The 11,337-nt window shown below is 34.9% G+C and overlaps 1 long non-coding RNA gene across 1 annotated transcript; it reads right to left on the reverse strand.

Moving 5' to 3' along the window:
• Window positions 1–1,553: 1,553 nt before the first annotated feature.
• LOC306836007 lies at window positions 1,554–4,810 on the reverse strand. The gene is made up of 3 exons (XR_013780726.1): window positions 4,782–4,810; window positions 4,581–4,667; window positions 1,554–2,716 (listed from the first exon to the last, which is right to left on the reverse strand). It is a non-coding gene; the product is annotated as an uncharacterized lncRNA (long non-coding RNA).
• Between the last annotated feature and the right edge of the window lie 6,527 nt (window positions 4,811–11,337).

Consider the following 11,337-nt stretch of genomic DNA (forward strand, 5'->3'; position numbering starts at 1 on the left):
TCCATGTCACAACATTAATTTCATACTTTTGCTCAAGCAAACCATCACACTCAGGTAGCTTTGTAGGGTCGGTAATGCTTTAAATAAATTTGAGGCAGGTGTGTTGAGAAGAGGTTTAAAAGATGAGTCATGGATAGACCTACCCTTAAAAAGAAGTTCCAAACTAATTTTAAAGTAAACAGGAGTAGCCAGATTAGATTTCAAAACAGCTGCATTCAAGTTCACTCCTTTTCCATTTTTAGCGAGATATCAATCAGCACATCCAGGTTTCCTTCTGCTTTCATGATCAGAGTTGCACTGATTGAGATGGATAGGCCTATTTGTATTGCAAAGTTACATCATTTTGTCAAACAAAGCTTGAAAAATAAACAAAAACAAATGAATCATTCAACATGTCTGGAACTAAAAAACAAATGTAGGGCCTACAAAATTAACACACACCCTTCTCAGGACTATATTTGAAACAGACAGGTACAAAAACACATGCCCACAGACACAGAGGTACACTTACAGCCATGGGTACAATAGATGTACAAGGACGTTAATGGCCTCTGGGATAACTACAAATATTCAGAGTTCTAAATGGGTATCTCTTCTGCCCTGCTATCATTCTTTTATGACCTCTTTCGAAGCTCTTGCTGTTCTCTCTTGGAAATTCCTTTCTAGGGCCTCTGCTGCCAGCATAAACCCCTATGTTTTAGGTTTGTCAAATAATTTTCAGTTGGAAGAAGTTTAAATGTAAACAGAACAAATATTTAGTTCGTGGTCTTCATAAACTCTTGAAATTAGATTTCAGCATTTTCTCCTCAGACTTTATATTTTAAACACTTTGTTTTTCTATGAGGGTTTGTCACTTCTATAGCGTCAGTACTTCAAAGTAAAGGACTGAAAATAACCCAGCAGGGCAGAGTGACAGTCGTTGGTTGGACAGAAATAGAGCTGTAATGGAGGGTCTGTGGCTGCTGATGTCATACTTCAGCCTGCACGCTGTGTTATTTAACACACAGCTCTGTACTTTACCCTCAGGGATGTAACAAAAAGCCTGCTGTAAGAGACACACTTTAAAACGGTTATTATTGAGTGTTTTCTGGTATTTACCTGTACATGTTAACAGCAGCTCTGGGTCTGTCTTATTATAACCTGAGGAGAACCAAATGTATTTAACCTTAGCTGCACTGTGCTTCAAAATATACATGAAGCTATCTGTTGTAAATTGATTGTTTATATGGGGGGTTAGTGTATGCTCAGTAGATTATGCTTAACTCAGTCAAGTGTACTGTAATTTATGAATAATCATGCCAGTTTATAAATATATATTATTGACCCATCTCATCTCACATGTGCTTATTATTATTATTATTATTATTATTATTATTCATTTACACACTGAAAACATAGCTGTGTACCTGTTTTTTTTTTCATTAGCCCATTTTGTATTAATTAATGTTTTTTTTGTATTATTTGTGTATTTACTTTCTGTCAGTTGTTTCCTAAACTTCTCAGAAAATTTATAAAACTTGGCTACCATTGGAGAAAATTAATACACTTGATAATTACACATTTATTCAGCTTTTACTTGATTGGTTTATCTTGATTGTGGTTTATTCCAAAGATTATAACAAGTCAGAATAGCATGTATAAAACAGTGTCACAACACTATTTTCTCTTTAATCACACTTAAAGTTCATTCAATGTGAACAATAATATTTCCTGCAGTAAATTAATTTCATTTTGTTTTGAGGCAGCATGTCTTTCAAAACACTTTCAAAAATGATACACATTCATAGTCATATCCATGTACTGGATCCCCTCCCACATGCAGTTCAAAGCTTTTGGGAGATTATTTGAAGTTTTCCATCATTTTCTATCTTTATATCATCTTTACTTGTTTGTTTGGTAAGATGTGTATTTGCAAAAAAAAGATGTCCTCATACTACCCATGTAAACAAACAGTCTGGATAAATGTTACATGATATGACTGTTTACCAAGCAGGTCAACAGAATGAAAGACTATCCCTCTGCAGAAATTTAAGATCCATTGTTTTTGGAGAGAAAAAAAAAAAGAGTCATGATACCTCATCCTCTGCTGCTCAGATCCGAGATGTTATGTTTTCAGTTTGTCTTTAATAAAAACAGTTGCTGTATGGCAGTGAAATGTTGGTGTAGCATATAAAAAAACAGAAGTGTTTGAATGGGGCAATAACTCAGAATTTCCTCATCATTATCATTATCAAATATGACGCAATGTTGAAAAAATGGTGCCTTCCCTTTCTGCTCCTTGTAGCAGACAGACACTTATTTTCATAATATGAGTCAACATAATTGTACATTTTAAATACCTAAATGGCAGGGTCATGACTTGCCTCTACCCACCACCCCCTCCTCCCCTTGTGGAGAGCAGATGTGGGAAATAAACAGGCAGTGATAGTTCCAGAGCAGCAGTGCAAGCATCAGCAGCAGACTGCAGACCACGAGGAAAACCAGCAGAGGGAGTCGATGACGTGCGTTGGGAGACGATGAGGGAGCACCACAGCTGGCAGGGAGAGGTAGAGGAGAGGGAGGAGGAGGAGGAGAAAAGGAGCAGTGGTGGAGCCACAAACAGAGGCGTTTGAGTCCAGATGGTTTTAAATCAGATCTGTTCGAAGGTAGAAGCATGGTCCTGGAGATCCTGGAGATCCTGGAAGTGTTAATTGTTCAGGTGAATTTCAGGTGTTTTCTGAAGATTAAAAACAAAAAGAAAACCAAGGGTAAAAAGCCTGAAGACCCATTACTCAAAGAATCAGTGCTTCTGTATTTAAGGATAAGGACCATAGAGAGCAGACGTAATAATTATATCCTTTGATTTCCACTATTAGGTTATACCAGTAGGTCAATCTTTGTCTGTAGGTAATGGTATCTGTAGTCATGGACTTAAGAGCACTATTGTAAAGCATTCAAAGCAGATTGTTCAATGGCTCATTACCCTACACCCAAAATAAATTCACCAACGCTCAAAAGTTAGCATATCAATCACAAAGTGGTGAAATATTGACGTGTAGAGACTGGGGGTTGCTTTCACCACAACTACAGCACCCCTGCATGGGGTATCTGGGGCAACTTAGGGCTGTGCCCGACATAGATGGAGCAAACTGTAAGCCTACATCCTTGGGAAGACATTCTAGTCAGGGACTGCAGATCAGTAACACTGTTAAGCATGTGCAGAAAGCACAAACTCATTTGTCATAGGCTGCTATCAGTGTGGTGTTAACAGTGCAACTTATTGGCCTGACAGCAGTGGACAAAACATTATGCAACAGTCGGTGTTTCACCCCAGCTTGTACTTTGTCAGTGTGATGTGTATCAGATTTAAGCTAGGTACACACCGGCTTGACCATCCGGGGTCAGAGCTTTTCAGGGCTGTCAGAGGGAGTCTGTGGTTATGGTTGGGGTGAACAGCAGTGTCGGTACTACTCTGGGCTTATCGGGGGATTTTTGCAGACTCAAAATGCCTTGCCATGCAGTTAAACAAAACAGTGTCTATATATTGAGTAAGCTGTTAGAGCTGAACACAACAAGTTGCAATTATGTTAGAGGTCAGGAAAAGTGGTTGAAATGTAAATCTAAACACATAATTAAATCTAACAGAGACAAAATAATCAGATATCACATCTTTTGTTTAAAAAATGGTGTTTGGAGATTGGAGTTTGAGTTATAAGATAAATTGTAAATGTATTGTAAAAAAAGAAAAAAAAGAAAAACACTGATGGGTGCCAGCATCTACCTGTCACTCAAGCAATAAGTAGCACCGATACTAATTCATAACATCACTGATTCATAACATCATATATATATATATATATATATATATATATATATATATATATATATATATATATATATATATATATATATATATATATATATATATCAGGTCAGCGGGATATATATATATATATATATATATACATATATATATATATATATATATATATATATATATATATATATATACATATATATATATATATATATATATATATATATATATATATATATATATTGTTTGAGTTACTAGATTATTTATTATTATTATTTATTAAGAAATCTTGAAAATAAAAATCCAACAACCTGCAAATTTAGAGACATTCTATGAATCTGAGCCGGAACGTGTTTATTGCTAATAAGCGACTATAAACATCTGTTAAATGGTGGAAGGTTTTACATTTTAGTAACTTTCCATGTAGAGTAACACATACAGTTAATAGTTATTGAAGCGGATTGGAAAAAAAGTGAACGTTTGTTGTTATTTGTCAATGCTGTCTGTTTGCAAGGGAGCTGGATACAACTCCTCTTTCAATAGCTTATTTCATATTCAGAATGGAATCAAGGGATTGTTCTGGTGCAGCATCAACGTTTGGGAATAATTCACAATGCAAGAAACAAATAGCAACGTGTTGTTTAAATGCTCTAAGCCAAGAAATACAAAATGTGTTGTTCCCAACTCACATTTCAAACTCTTCAACAAACTGAACATAGATAAAATACTTCCTAATTTAGGATTTGGGATCATCAAGCTAGCAAGCCGTCTGAGTTCAACTCACCAATCAATATTCTCCTTTGCTGGTTCCTTCTTTCTTTTTCTTCTGCTGCTCCACTTCTAAGTAAGTCTTTGACCACAGCAACCTCGACTAATAAAAAAAGCTGTTCAGAAGAATTCAGATCCTGAAGCTCCTCAATGAGAATATGCATATATATTGATATTAGATTAAAATGAAATTAATAAGAGACAGATGACCACTTACTGCTGGAAGCAGACTTGTTAGGTGATGATGTGTTGAACAGAAGAGGAGGTAGATGATTGTGTGGAGACATCCTATCTTATATTAGATGACCTTCAAACTGAGAGTCAACAACTAGTCCAGCAAAGTCCATTTGCTAAACAAAGAGCTGCAGCCACAAAGCAAACATGCTGTGTTGTGAAACATCAAATCAAGCAGAAAATATTATTTTGACCATTCACTATAGTCAAGAACATTGAACCATGATTGTTGGCTATTGATTCCAAGTTATGTAATGTTGTAAGTAAAGTTATGGCAATCTGACCATCTTTTATTTCAGAAGTTTTTTTATATATATATATAAGTGCTGTTTTCAAGCATTTCAAAGAAAATGAACATTACATTTTTTACAGGGATCAGTTCATTAAAATCTGGACATTAAAAATATGGCATTGTTTTGAATTCTGGAACATTTATTAAAAACAGCTGATTTGAATTTAGAAACAGCTAAGCCTGTTTCATCAGCCAAACAATCTTGTTAACACAAAAAAGTCAAGTATGATACCTTGACACTGGTCAAATAAACCAGACTTTAGGGTCAGATCTTGGTCTCGCCAAGGACCAAGGATCAGGACCTCCTGAGGCGTCGCAAGACACTGGGAGATGGGTCGTGAGATTCTATCCAAAAATCTCTTTAAAACTGCATATTTTACTTATTATTGTGTCAAGAGATTACTTGTGATCTGCTGCTCACATTTCTCACAAGAAATTACTAAAATGATTTTAATGTGTTTTTACGCCGTTTTACTGCTGCTGCTGTAACGCTCGAATTTCCCCATTGGGGATCAATAAAGTTATATCCTATCCTATTCTATCCTATTTAAAATGTTTTAACCATTAGGGCTCCCCATTTTCTAGCACCTTATTTTGGGGGTTGCAGGCTGAAAACATTTAGGAACCCCTGCTGTAACTAACAGAGAGAAAGGAAAAATTGTGTTGTTTGTTCAATGAGTAGTTCATAGAAATTATATGGTGTCCAAGACACTTACAGATTGAACAGTCTAAGAAAGCCAAAACTAGCCTGCCTACTTTGATATCTTCAAAGTTCTTTAAAGTACACTTAGAGTATTTTAAGAACCCCCCCAAATGTCTCAACTCGATGGGCTAGGCAAAAAAGGCCAAACATTACATTTTAAGTCTACTTCTAACCATTATACTTTCATTTTCTTCATGGAAAATGCTATACAGTCAATTGAAGATGTGAACTTGCACGCACATGTGCGTTGTTTCATGCAGGCACATGGACAACCCCGTGAAACACATTACCTCAGGAACCAGCTGTGTACATTTAAGAAGCAGTACAGCCCATCACGTTCTCTAGCACAAGTTTGTTGGTTGTTCCAAAGTTCAGGACTGAAACCTTTGGTGAGGAAGCTTTTAGCAGCAGGAACAGTCTGATCCATGTTAGAGAAATCCAACATTTTGATGTCCAGGATATGCTAATCCATCTGACTTTTGTTTGGGTCAACCCAAAACAAAACAGAAATCTTACATGTTTCAAATTTTAAAAATCATGTATGGTTTTCAATAAATATCAACTCACAAATGTTTATTTTAAAAGAGAAGCACAGTTAAAAAAAAAAAAAAAAGACAGAAATCCCTTTTGAGTTCATTATATGTTTGTTTATTAATGGAAACATTATCTCAGTATATGAGTTTCAGTATATGCTGTACACAAGTTTTACATTTCTTCAAGTTTGGTCACCATAAACAATTATTTAATCTATATTTCCCTAATAATTCATCACATGACATTATTCATTGCAAGAACTTTGAAGCAACATCTCGTGTCCTCTTCATGATGTATTTAGGACACTATTGGTCTAGTAAAATAGGATGTCATTGATTGTTCTGGTCCTGAAAAAAGCAATTTCTGGTTTACATATCAGATATTTCCCGCTTTTATTTTTGAAAAATAAAACTCTCCCTACATGACAAATCTGAAACAAAACCAAAGGAAAATGCTGCACTAACACATGCTGACTCCTGAAGAGATGAAAGGTCAACTCTTCACATTCGTTGCACAGAGGGAGTGAAACATTATTGTCTACAGTTTTAGTGTGAAGACAGAAACATAAACTTCCATCCAAAAATATAATGTGTGTACAGAAACAAGTTCTACAGCAGTTTAGTGTGACCATAGGTCTTCAACAAACTTGATTTCAGTTCAGTTTACACATGATTATAGATTAAATACAAACAGTGTGACGTCATCATCATCATCATCTGAACAACAGCAGGAAAAAAATAACTTTCAAAAAAGTTACATCAGTGCTTAAAATTAATTGAAAAAACATAGAAAAAAGTAATCAAAAAATCTAAACGTAATGACATCATATCACTGAATGAAATCAGAATATAAGCATCAGGGTGAACTGCACAAACACATATTCACTTTAAAAAAAGTATTGATGAGTTATTTAGCTTATTTGTTGAACAAATGTGTATTATCAATACTATACCTATATATACTGTATGTATATAGATTAACTAATTCAGATTTTCTGAAAATTGCAGATATTGAGGTAATTTGTTCAATGTGAAATATTCATACTTATGCTAGCATGACTTGTTGAAAAGATTGCACACAAACTATTACACTGATAATGCACACGTTTCTGTATTTACATTTGTTACAAATCGTAGATTGCCTTTCAATTATCTTTCTTAACAGTGATTCAAATTTTGTTTTCATATTTTGAAATGTAACTTTAATATATCTTTTGTGTTCCTTTATTGTGTGTTTTTCAGTTTACTGGGATACAAAGCAGAATTTGACCTTAAAACTTAAACTTCAACAAGGCACTACTTCCAAATTTCCTTTGTAAATTGACATCAAGAGTAAATTTAGAGCAGCTTTGAGAGAGGCAGTATAGCACTCTGAAGATAGGCAATATACAATCTCTTTAAGCTGTTCTGTAAGTAACAGAGACAAGTACAAATATATTTAAATCTGAGTCATTTTGAAGGTGGAGCTTGATGTTTAGTAAATTGTCTTTAGCTTTATTTTTCAGTATGGAAGTAAGTGATAGATTAGTCTTCTGCTCAAATCTTAAAAGTAAATGTAAAATAAAACCACCGCTCGGTAAGTACAATGATCATTTAGTTCATCAGCTTTAAAATCAATTCAGTATCAAACTATTTTAATCATCAAAATGGAAAAAAGCAATACAAAAGACTAGCTAGGCTTATCGATGTTATTTATGTTTAAAGTGAATCATAGTGGTGCAGCTCCCCTTTTATAAAGCGTCAGTATTTACGTGTGAAGTGAAATGAGCCGAACGTCACTGAGAACATAGAAAACATTTTGTTCAGCAACATTCAACTGAATTTAACGTGATAAGAAACGTTTTTAAGTGTAACACCTTTAACTCTTAATATCATCTGAACCACAGACTTTTCTCTAACTCTGATCACTATTTCACTTATCTACAGATCAGTTCTACAATTACCCCAGGTGGACTCACCTGAGGAATAATGCAACGTCATCTTCAAATTTGTTCAGTTAAACGTATACAACTTTTCAATAGAGGACAAGACAAAGTGAGTTTCAAATCAGTCGTACTGCAAAATCAGTCATGAAGACCAGAAAGAAAAAAATTGTCTGACATACTAACAGAACCGAAAATATGTTCAATTTTTTAAAAGTAGGATCAGTTATATAGTCGGAGAGGAGCAGAGCTATCTACTACTCTTTAGGAAGTTTAAGAGGAAACTATACATTTCTAGTTAGGGAACTAGTTTGTTAACTGATTGATATTGGAATTCCCTTCATCAAATACACATTTTCTGTTATATTCAGCTACTCGCCAGTGAATTTTCACAGACATTTTTTCAAAACAGAAAAGTTAAAAAGTAAGTTTTGTTTACAGTTTGTGATTATAGGCTATGAAAAACTAACAAAAAGTTAAAGTACCCATTAATGTGTTTATTAAGGTAAAATAAAACACTAGTGTTTTTTCAGTTCTGAGCTTCTACAGTGAGCTATCTCACTTACCAAAAAAGTATTAGCTTGAACATTAGCATAATGGTTAGTGGCATCCAAATGTTAAGAAATCCTCTTATTCGTGCAGTCTGGGACAGGGCACAGATACTTTGCAGGAACCAAAAGTAATCTTTAATTTTTTTCAGGTAATTCAGCCTTAGAAATAGCAGTCTGTTGTTTATACAGCAAGTAAGACTTTTATAAATGTTTTTTACAAAGACTTTGAATTACTATGAACAGTGGCTCTTAAGAAACTCTCACTGGCGTTAGCATGTCATTATCCTTATTTGCAAATTAGAATTAGAAGCATATGAACTTCTAAATAAAGTTATTTTAGTCACTAAATTCAATAACTAAAGCAAGAATAATTGTTATGTCTGTGTATTGGCTGTGGAAATGGACCACTAGTAAGTAACTAGCATTAGGCCTGTGGTTTAAGGAAATGGTACAAAAAGCTTTGATAAGCATTAACTGTGCTATTTACTGTGCTGAAAAAGTCAAAACTATTGCTGAAATTGGAGAAGGAGCTATAGATATAATATTATCTCCTTGAACGAAATATGAATGTTTTTAACATGTTAAAGTTTCGATTAAAGTTTTGTAGTTCTCAGTGAGGCTCTTGGCTCAAGTTTGTATTTTTCATGCACATACGTACGTCCTGAAGAACAACATTAACTGTAAAGACAGTTTGAGCTTTAGAGACGGCAGCTATATCGCTTCTGCAGCGTGAAAACCTCCTAACTCCATCGGGCCTGTGTGCACAGGCCTGTGAGGAGTTAGGAGGTTTTCACAGGACATCAGTTTCTGGCAGGTGGGAGTAACAATGTTGTTGAGGTAGACAGAGACTGACATCTTCAGCAGAGACACAGTGAAAAGTGGAGCAGTGTATACATGTCCCATTATGTCCTAGGACAGTCAGGGGAAAGGTGGGCAGAGCCTCTGGTTCAGGAAGCTTTCTAAGATATTCTTCAAGCACACCAGATCTAATGCAGAACTATTCATTTACATTAAAGAACAATACACACAAGATATTACTGAGGGCTTTGATAAATAAATAACTGTCTAAATCTTTGTTATAGTTGTACTATGCTGATATCAATTTAACTGAACTGAAATGTATTATAGATTATATCTGCTTCAAGCAATAATAATTCTATTACAATCTAAATGATTGTTTTAATTCAGAAACTTCCCATACTGAAATCCAAAATAACAAGATACTTGTTTTATGGCTTCACAGGCTTTGAAAAAGTAACAACAATACTAATTTGAAAAGCATCAGGATGAGTTAACAAAGTTTTCCTGAAAATGACTAACCCTTTACCACCGGAAAAAAAACAAAAAAACAAAAAAACTATAAACTACAAAACTTGGCCTTCTTATTTTTGGCCATAAGTGGTAACTGGCATATAAGTGGTAATCAATGCAGTAAACATCTTTTTTTTAAAGTACATATCATGATTTTGTGGGAACTTTAGAGCCAACTGAAACTATGTGTATGGTAATTTAAGTACAATGTTTGACTTTTTCCACTTTACTTTACATCCTTTACTAAGCTAAGAATTTAAGGGCAGTGAAGCATTGACTAACATAACAGATTAAATCTAATTTTCTTATATCAGTTTGAGAATATTCATATTGACTTTTTAAATGGGCCTCTTAGGCGTTCTGGTATATTATATCTATAAACACATAAATGATAGGCTGTTACAGGTCATTGTTAGGGGAAAGGGGGACTGAGCACACAACAATCCGTTTCTTGAATCAATGAACCAAATTGAATGTCAGGTTCCGTCATGGCAGACCACAGACTCCACTCTGTTAGTTTCAGTGTCTCTAAAGACTTCATTACCCATGAGCCTCATTTGTGGATAGCCATAAAAGATCCATAAAGATTGATTCAGAGATCCATGACACATCTGTGGTGCTGAATTTAAGGTACTTCCTGTCCCAGAGGCTTGACTTACCTATCACAACCTGATCAGGGCTCAGGATTGATCAACAGGCTCTTTACCGATGAACAGGTTCTCAATTAATCGGGTACCTTTTTTGATTGACCATTTCACAATCAATCACTGAGTTTAAGAACCATCAACAAGTTCTTAATGGGTTACAGAGTTCCTGATTGATTGAAGAATTTCAGATTGATCAAGAAAGGATTGACAAGGTTGCCATTTGATCACTTGGTACCAATCAATCCATTGGTTCCTGATAAATCAACATGTTCCTGATACATCAACAGATCTGTGTTTCAACTTGAAGGAAACATTTTGATAGTTGGAGTTCGAGTTTCAAGGCGAGGTGAATTAGTTCAGGTAACTGATCAGTCCGATTGATAAGTGCGATCAATCAGTGTGACAAACAGAAAACAGATTGAACTGTACAACACCGATGACATCAACCAAAATAAAACCTATTTGAAAAAGCTATTTCTACATATAAGACCCTCTGGTAGGAGGAGGCTTACAGCTACAAGCAGAGCAAGGCGGGTATTTATGTGTGCATGTGTGTGTGTGTGTGTGTGTGTGTGTGTGT

The sequence above is a fragment of the Symphodus melops genome, assembly GCF_947650265.1.
Source record: "Symphodus melops genome assembly, chromosome: 1".
Lineage (NCBI taxonomy): Eukaryota > Metazoa > Chordata > Actinopteri > Labriformes > Labridae > Symphodus > Symphodus melops.